At 43.8% G+C, this 9336-nt stretch overlaps 1 pseudogene; it reads right to left on the minus strand.

The window, feature by feature from the left end:
* Positions 1-1480: 1480 nt before the first annotated feature.
* Positions 1481-4031, minus strand: LOC132365055 (deubiquitinase DESI2-like; annotated as a pseudogene).
* Positions 4032-9336: the final 5305 nt, after the last annotated feature.

Below are 9336 nucleotides of genomic sequence, written 5' to 3' on the forward strand. Positions count from 1 at the left end.
TGACTCATCTGTCAATGGACACTTGGGTTTCTTCCACTTTAGGTTGTCATGATTAATGCTGCTATGAAGACAGATCTACATACATCCATTCAAGTCCTTGCTTTCAATTCTTTTTTTTTTTTTTCTTATAAAAGTATTTTTTTAATAAATTGATGTATTTCAACGTTGTTAACATGATAGCCCAATGCTATATCAAGGTAGCAAAAGTGAAGATTCCTGGTATTTTTTTTTTTATATAAACACTATGAATGACAGTACATTTGCATTCAACTTCACAAGAAATTATCCTCAGGTTCATGAAGATTCTTGAACAGCTGTAACACCTTTCAAACAGTGAAGATGTGTATTGACTGAGGAGACAATGAAAGTCTAATGACTGAGCTGCACTCTAAACCATACTGAAGGAAAGGGGTACAATGGCAGTATGGCCAGCTTGCTGGACAAAACTCAAGCCTTTTAAACTTAGTCACTGAAAGAAAATACAACATGTATCAAAATTACAGAATATCTTATAGAAATGGACCCATTAGAAGACACACAGATTAGAACCCTGAAGCAGTGAATGAGTTTCTACCCATTTTGTGATGGAAAGAAGCCATGGATATAGAGTCCCACAGCTGTCTGTAGGGTTGAATCTCCTCATACACACAATGCTATCAATTGGTGAAAACCAGAATTCCCTGCTATGTACAAATGCTGGTGAAGGTAACTTGCACTATTGCTGTGGGTCAGAACAATAGTGGGCTGGATTTCAGGCATCAAGTGGAGGCTCTCTTTACTGCTGTTATCACTCACTGCCTTCTACCATTCAACAGGCCACACTTTCCAAAAGCTGATGCCCCTTTCTTAGGGTTGAAAGAAAGAAAAAACAAAACCCAAGGGCACTGAAAACAAACAGTAGAAACCAGCAGCTTCTGACCCTCTTAACACTATATTACTGTCCAACCCACAATGAGAAATGTGTTTCGCTTGGTTACAACTGCGAAGAGAATATCTGATGCCATCATATCACATGTATCTTAATGACCGGATTTTTTATACAGGATTTTTCTTAACAGAGGTCAGGTTGAGAACAAGATTCTTTTCCTCCAAGGGCAAGGGAAAGCTGGTGAAATGCTAGTTAACTGAATTCATCCTCAATTTTGAACTGTAGTGGACAAACTTGACTTAAATGAGATTTTCTAAAGTAAAGACATTTCTTTATTTCTCAACCTCAAGTACCATTAGACTGCAAGCAATCTCACGTCCAGAATTTTATCTGGTGGTTCTATGACAATTGGCCTCAGGCCATTATTTATTTTTACTAGGACCTTAACACTATTTTTAAACTCCAAATGCTGCAGATGAAAGTCAATACAACAAAATAACAATAAAATCATTTGTGTGCTGAAGTGCTGGATTCTGGATAAGCAAAGGTGGAAGGCTCCTGGCTACTCGCCAAGAAGTGCCTAAATAATGGCCACTCTTTCATGTGTGTCTGTAGCACAGATTTAAACTCATGTCTATTTGAATGGATTAGAAAAAACTGGAATCCACCACATTATTAAAAACAAAAATCCCAAGCGAGCGGCATCAAACATTTTTCACTAACCTGGGTTTTAGTGACAGGACTCTTCTTTGAGTGAACTGATTCACTGTCAGAGTCTGCGCATTTTATTCTAAATCTCATTTTTAGACCTGAATCAGGTCAACTTTTCATAAAGATCATAGATTCCTGTCACATCTCTTAAAACAAGTGCTCTGCCCCCCCCTAAAGAACTGAGAATAATTTGTAAAAGCTTTCCTCTCCAGCAACAGAACAGTCAAAAGCATAAATTAGGTTAAGTGGCTTCATTTTCCTCAGGTCAAACCCAAGGTTTATTTTCCCTATGAACAGGGTGTGCTTAATTTGATAAAATGACTCAAAATCAGCTTATGGAAAAGTTAAAAATGTAGTGTACTGAAAGATATGTATCCTTACAAAGAGCAATAGCAAACAATCCAATCTAGAAGTTTAAATAAAAGTAGATGATTTAAAAACTAACGATATATATATAAAGCTGAAGTCACTGCCTTGGATCATTTATACACTGCATCCAATATTTTATGTAGAACATTCATTCTTAAGGCAGAAAAATTGAATTTGACATGTAATGACTTGGCTCTTACATCCAAGGGTCAAACTGGGAGTAGACTTGAGCAGACAGATTCCTTGCTAATGAGGACTTATCTGTGGTGACAATTTCATTCTTCGAGTAGGTTATGTAAGAGACATACATTTGAGAGAACAGAAAAAGATGAATAAGACACATAAATATGAGTTTTCAACAAGAGGTAATGAGACTAAGCTCTCTATTATGAGGTGAAACTACTCCCATAACAAACTAACAAACTCCAACATACTCTTTCTGGTATGGTACATAAAATGTTTAAAATATCAAAGTATTACCTTTTTGGAGAGTGTTACTTTAGACTCTAGTTTTCAAGGTGTAGTATAAAAGGTAGCCTGAATAGTTAAAAGCAGTTGAATGTCAACTCACACTGCTACTCTGAAGGCTACCACTTAGGATATTCCTGCCCCACAAACAAAATCCTGTGCAGGGAGGATATCAATATATATTAAAATAAAAATGAAGCCCCCAACACATGTGCAAAAACACTTGTTACTAGTAAGAATACCTTTAACGAGAAACATCTTACTTACAGAATCAGAGGCATCAAAGCCAGACTGACACGAGAGTATACCACCCCGTGGAGGTGGACGGATATTTGGGATGAGAGCCACCGTTCGGTGGAAACCTCAGGAGCTGTACCACTCGGAGTGGAGGGAGTGCTGAGCGCCCAGGCTCGGGCACCTCTCACACAGATCGAGGTCCCAAGCCCTCAGGGCTGTGTGTGCTCCTTCACCTCTGTGCATCCTGGTACCAACACGGTAACAAAAACAAACACAAGCCTCAAAGGTAATTCTTAAGCAGGTGATGGTGACTATAATTGTGTAAGTACCTTCTCGTGTGCCTATTATTTATGCCGAAGCTCGGGCAATTGTCAGAAGTGTACAAAGATTACCTGCCTCATTTTTGAAGACATGAAGATTTTCTTCTTTCATGGTGGCAGGAGTCCATGCAAGATTTGTAAACAGCGATACAAAATACTGTAAACATAACTTAACAGAGCTTATATAAAACAGAAGTAAATCCAAATTTACAAGTGGGTAAAAAAGACAGAGGGAAGCTTCATACAAAGTTCTCCCTCCTGCGCCAAGTGATTTTTTTTTTGATTACAAATATAATCCTGAGCTGAAAAACTGGGATTTGGGGGAGAGCCATCTTTGCATACAAAATATCCAAAGGACGTTTACTCTTTTACTCTTCTCTAGTGATATTCAACTGCCAGAGACAGTTCTGAAGGTGCGACTCTGGAGACATTTACAGTTTAGTGTGGCGCCCGGGCCTGGAGCCTGCGGCAGTGCTGCCCATGGAGGCGGAGGCTGCAGCATCCTCCGCTTCCTCCAGTTCGTCCTGGAGCTCCTGGCTGACACTAGACTGCAGGGCTGCGGGAGTGAGCCACTCCTTCGGGAGGCAACTCTGGAGAAAGGGTATACAGGAGCTGAAGTAGGCAAGCCGATTGATCCAGCGAGGAATCTCTTTCCCACAAAGAATCTCTGATAAAGCCGAAGGAAAGTGATTGCAGTTTTTATGCATCAAATGGTAAGCGTTGCCTTTGTATTCTTTTCCCAATTCTTCTACAATTTTTTCTATATCATCTTCTAGGAAGTCGGTGCTCCCTAAAACAACAGCTTCTCTCTGCCATACACTTCAATTCCTGAATGAAAAACTCCAATTCCGATGGATGAGGTGTATTCGTTCATCCAATACATGTCGTACACGTTGAGCACCACTAACTGGTTAGCCCCCATCCTCCTCCCGGCGGCCGCCGCCTCGCCCTCCAGCTGCTTCGTCTCCGCGGGGCCGAGGCCGCTCTCACCCCCGCGGACGCCTCAGGGGACCGGAGCCGGGCACTAAGCGCACAGCGCGGCCCGCGGCAGCCGGGGCGGGAACATCGGGAAGCGACTCGTTCCCGGGCGCCGCCAACTAGACCGCTTTCAATTCTTTTGAGTATATATCCAGAAGTGGAATTGGTAGATCATCCTCATACTTTTTTTTTCTTTTTTTGCTATTAGGAATATTATCACAATGAAAATAACCTTGTGCACATGCTGTGCATATATAGTTTTATATTTTTAGAGGCATGTGGGTCACTGTTGGGTTGTTCATCATTCCAATCACCCTGACTCCTTTAGGTTCAGCTCTTTCATACCACTCTCATACTCTACTCAGGGACCCAGGATCATTCTATTGATCTCATAACTAGCTACAAGCTCAAGAAACTTGGGATTCTCTGTAATCATTTAACACTTATATGCCACTCTTGGGAGCACAGGAATCTTGCTATTGCCCCTTGCTGCACTGAGGAGCAGGGAGCTCTGTGAGGTAGACTCAGATTTGTTTGCCCAGCTATACCACCCAGCCATCTCCACTCTGGGGCTTGCTGCCTTTGTGGTCTCTACCTAGCAAAGGTTGCAAGGTTTACCTTGTGCTTGGATTTTCTCTAAAACTGAAGTTTCTGTCATAACCACACCTTATCAGTCAACTTCATGTACAACATCTCCTGTATCCTCTTTTCTTCCCCTCAACTCTTTTGCCCAACTTCAACATACCCCAAGCTAGTCTTAGTCACAGGAAGCTTGCTTTTTATATCACATGCACTTGCAGCCTAAAGTTTTAACTCTCAAAAGCTAAGAAACAACTTTTTGGCCTGCTATGTCATTTCTTCCCTGAAGAGCTAAGTGAAGCAGTAAGCCTGCTGAATGGTAGAAGAACAAAAAGTACAAAGAAATGCAGAGGAACAGACTCAATTCATTTATTCCTCCACCAATGAGGATTAATCTTTTTAGTAATCCAAGAATCTTCCTGGAGAAAATTGCTATTTTCATAGCCAGGAGTTAAGGGCATCCAGGTCTCCTTCTGAGGCTGAGGGGCTTGTACTTTGATTCCAGTGGAGGAGCCCTGGAGGCGTTTCTGCCTTCCTTCTCTGTGCCTGAGCTGAACCAGGCCCAGATGCATACTGGGCAAGGTTTCTAACACATCTGGACACATCCTAAGACATTCTGCTCCCAGGTCCCCTCTACCTCAGCTCACACAAGGTTCCCTGGGTGGATTGGCAGGAAGAGCATCATGTGGCTGAGCTGAGGACACTATCTGCTTAAGAACGACCAGGTTCTTGGGCTTTCTAGGGCCCGATAAAGTGGACCCTTGCTTTTCCAGGGGCCCCTGTATGTCTCCAGGAAGGGAGCAATGAGAAACCAATTGGAAAGGAAACAGAAGAGACAGAATTTTCTGGCTTTGGAGACAGACAAACCTGAATTCCAGTCCTAGCTGTGTCACTAACCAGTTACTGTATAACCACGGGAAAATCAGTTAACCTCTAAGCTTACATCGCTTCATCTATAAAACGGATCTGACACTGTTTCCAAAAGGCCCGAATGAGGCTCAAATGAGATAATACCGTTAAAGGGCCTCATAAACTGTTTGTCCCTGTGCAAACACACGACACTGTTATTGTGAGGGCAATTGCTTCCTGTATGGCCAAAGTGGCTAGTGGATTTCCTGCACATGAAACACGCATCTACTCAGACACTGGCTGCTGTGCTGGGTCCCAGGGAAACCAAACTGTGTTTCCGCCTTCATCCAGTTTGTTTTGTAACTTGGCCCTGCTTCAGCTTGGGCTGGCATTGAACACAGACTGTCCAGGAAGTTCTGCCTGGCCAATCTGGGCCTCCTGAGATAAGGGGTTAGAAAATCATTATCTGGATCCTGTACATCACAGAAAAGAGCTTCTCAGTTCTTGGCTCTTGGCTCTAGCTTTTGAGCTGCCCCATCCCACTCCTGTCCTCACCTCTCTCTGCTTTCTCTGTTTCCTGTCTCTGCTTCCCCTGTTCATGTTCACAAATGTGTTCTTTAGGCTCTGCCCTGGGCTGCGCCTGGCTGGACCATCAGTCATCTATTTAGCCCACCACTTAGTCTCTATAAGGCTGGCCCCAAGCACTTGCTCCTCTAATTTCTCCCGGATCCAGGATCACAGGGCAGCTTTGAAGGAGAGACCACTGGGCTTGGTACAAGTTGCAGAGGAGAACATGGCAATATTGGTACCACCCCTCAAACCTCACAGACTGACACACATGCCCACAGACATACACACAATAACACATGTACATTGCACACACATCATTTACATACACAGAGACATGCACATGGATGTGATCACATATATACATAAATAGACACTGACACAAATACCTTAGATCAGAAAGTCTAGGTAGGGTAGGGAAAGTGATTGACTCTGATTCCCTTTTACTCCCCAAAGTCTGAGACAGACAGGTAGAACCTTACACAAAGAAGGACTTGGCATTCTGAGGAATGTGCCTTTCTGTCTTTGATGACCCCTTTTATTGACTGAGATCACAAAAGTAACAAAAGTTGCCTTTTATTGAATGTGCCTCTGTGTTCAGTACTGCCTTAGCCCCTTTGTATCGATATATGCCATCTCATGGAGTCTCCCCACTGTTCTATGCAACCTGAATATTCTAGGCCTCACCAGACCATGGGTTCAAAAGAAGCCATCTTAATATTAATGTCCAATCACAGTGGTGCTTAGCCAACCATTTGCCATACAGGACCTTAGTCCCCCTCAAAAGTCTCCTCGGACATTCCAAGGAGTACTCAGAGGTGTCTCACAGGTATTGAGGGAAGTTGTTTATATTCTTATCCTCCAAACAAACACCTCTTCAAGGAATCTTCCCATTGCCTGGTACCCTCTGCCAGAATTCTCCAGCAAGCATCCTCCAGCTCTGACCTTGGCACTGTAGTTTGTAGTAGAGGAGGGGAAAAAAGGGAATTATCAGCTCCCTACCTTTGCCACTGAGGCCCCAAAGCTTCCCCAAATGTATCCCAAGTCTCACAAAGACATGATGTATACCATGCTCCAGCCCTTTTGTGGCAGATTCTTTTGGTGCTCTGCCCTTCACCTTAGGGCTTTATCACTAAGTGCTCGCTAACAAACTTCCACCTGCCTGCATCTGCATCTCTGCCTGAAGGTCACACAGCCCCTGTATCTGGCAGGCTGGAAATACAGTGGCAGGGGTGGCAGTGGAGGGAATTAATACTCCCTGGAGCAGTCCTCAACAAATGACTGATGGGAATTGGTGTATATAACCCCATTCTCTCACCCTTGACATGCAAACCCTGAGGCCTGTATTCGACACAGTTTCCCACAGTTTCTGCATGGCATTAAGCTCCAGTCACCTACAGTGATAGCTGGTTTGATCATTTGTTCATTATGGACCTCCCTCCCTTCCTTTCTCACTCCTCACTTCCCTTCTAGTGTTTCCTGCACCACCTAATAAACTACTTGCTCTTGAATCCCTGTCTCAGGGTCTGTTTCTAGGGGAATTCAAATTAAGGCACCCACTCCAAGGAGATCAGTACCTCTAGCATGTACAGGGACTGAGTCCCTGACAGTGCCTCCATTCATCTCCTCTTTCTCCCCAGGAACCTCCTCATGGGTGTTAACTCATGCATACACTAGCCCACTAATTCTACCACAATCTAGACTGAATTCAGTTTGTATTTAGCTGGGACATCATGCTATACCTGTAAGAGGAGGGAACTGAGCGTCAGAGAAGGAAAGTGACGTGCGTCCTTTTGGCTGTATCTGTGCTGAGGTTTGGCATATATGGGCTTAATGGAGAGCTGAGGGGCTATTTATAGCTGCTCCTGGGTGGAAGCTTTGAATGTGGAAACATAGATGGGTTGCTGTTTCGCAATGCTGCCCTTAATCCTAGCAGCATGGTGACGTGAGGCTGGGGCTTTCAAATAGAATTACTAAAGGCTTAGAGTTCCTTGGTGGCCTAGTGGTTAGGATTCCAGGCTTTCACTGCCGTGGCCTGGGTTCAGTCCCTGGTCGGGGAACTGAGATCCTGCAAGCCGCACACGCCAAAAAAACAAACAAAAAAACAAACAAACAAAAAACCTGCTACATTAAAAACAACAAAAAAAAGACTTTACTAAAGGCTTGATGGTGACACGGGAAATAAACAGAGTAACATGATATTAGACCATCTATCTCACAAATAATAGTCTGTTTTCTTCACCCAAAGATATCCATTCCCATTCAAACTTTGAGCTCCCTCAATGCGGTGTTCTGAACATAATCTGTGCCTTCCTGACCTGCCTGAGGCTGGTCTACAGAGTTCCCATCTCCTGGATACTGAAGTGATTATGACTTACCAATGGGGTCACAGACTTACAGTCTCTATCAAAATATATATTGACTTAATACAGTACATAGTCACAATTCACTAGAGATTTCCTTATATAAGATGAGACCTCAATCAGATGTCTGCTTTGCCTTTCTTGATCCAGCTTCTTTGTCAGCTCTGCATACAATGGCCAGGGGTCTCTAAGAGGCTACTCTGGCTATTCATTTGTCTTGCCTGCAGGTTTGTCTCAGTTTCTCCTCTCCGTCATTGACCAAATGCCTGGATTTTCTAAGCAAAGCTGTAATTGGCTCAGCATTCCTGCCTATTCTATCTTTCAATCACCCTGAGACTTTGAGGAGATTTTATTTTGTAGCACATGAAGATTACAGAGTAATCTTTTCTACCTGTATAAGGTTTTGACAGGTTAAAGATTTCACCCTAGAAGACATAACTGCATGGCTGGTCAACCAGTGCCATTTGTACTCTTTTCACATTCAGAGCAAGGGCAGGCTTGAGAGTCCACACTGAGTTCTGGGGAGATATCAGAGAGCGCTGAATGCCCTTTAAAAGCACCTGAGGGGCTTCCCTGGTGATGCAGTGGTTAAGAATCCACCTGCCAGTGCAGGGGACACGGGTTCGAGCCCCTGTCTAGGAAGATCCCACATGCCGCGGAGCCCGTGCGCCACAACTACTGAGCCTGCACTCCAGAGCCCGTGAACCACAACTACTGAGCCTGCGTGCCACAACTACTGAAGCCCGTGTGCCTAGAGCCTGTGCTCCGCCACAAGAGAAGACACCGCAATGAGAAGCGCGCGCACCGCATCGAAGAGTAGCCCCCACTCGCAGCAACTAGAGAAAGCCCGCGCACAGCAACCAAGACCCAACACAGCCAAAAATAAATATAAATAAAATAAATAAATTTATTAAAAAAAAAAAGCACCTGAGACCTCTTAACTCTTATCAGCTGTTATTACTCAGAAAGTATTGTGGCTGAGGAGTGGCTTACTCTAGCCTGGGAAAACTGAGTTTAAAACTTTCCC

Source organism: Balaenoptera ricei, chromosome 1 (assembly GCF_028023285.1).
Source record: "Balaenoptera ricei isolate mBalRic1 chromosome 1, mBalRic1.hap2, whole genome shotgun sequence".
Lineage (NCBI taxonomy): Eukaryota > Metazoa > Chordata > Mammalia > Artiodactyla > Balaenopteridae > Balaenoptera > Balaenoptera ricei.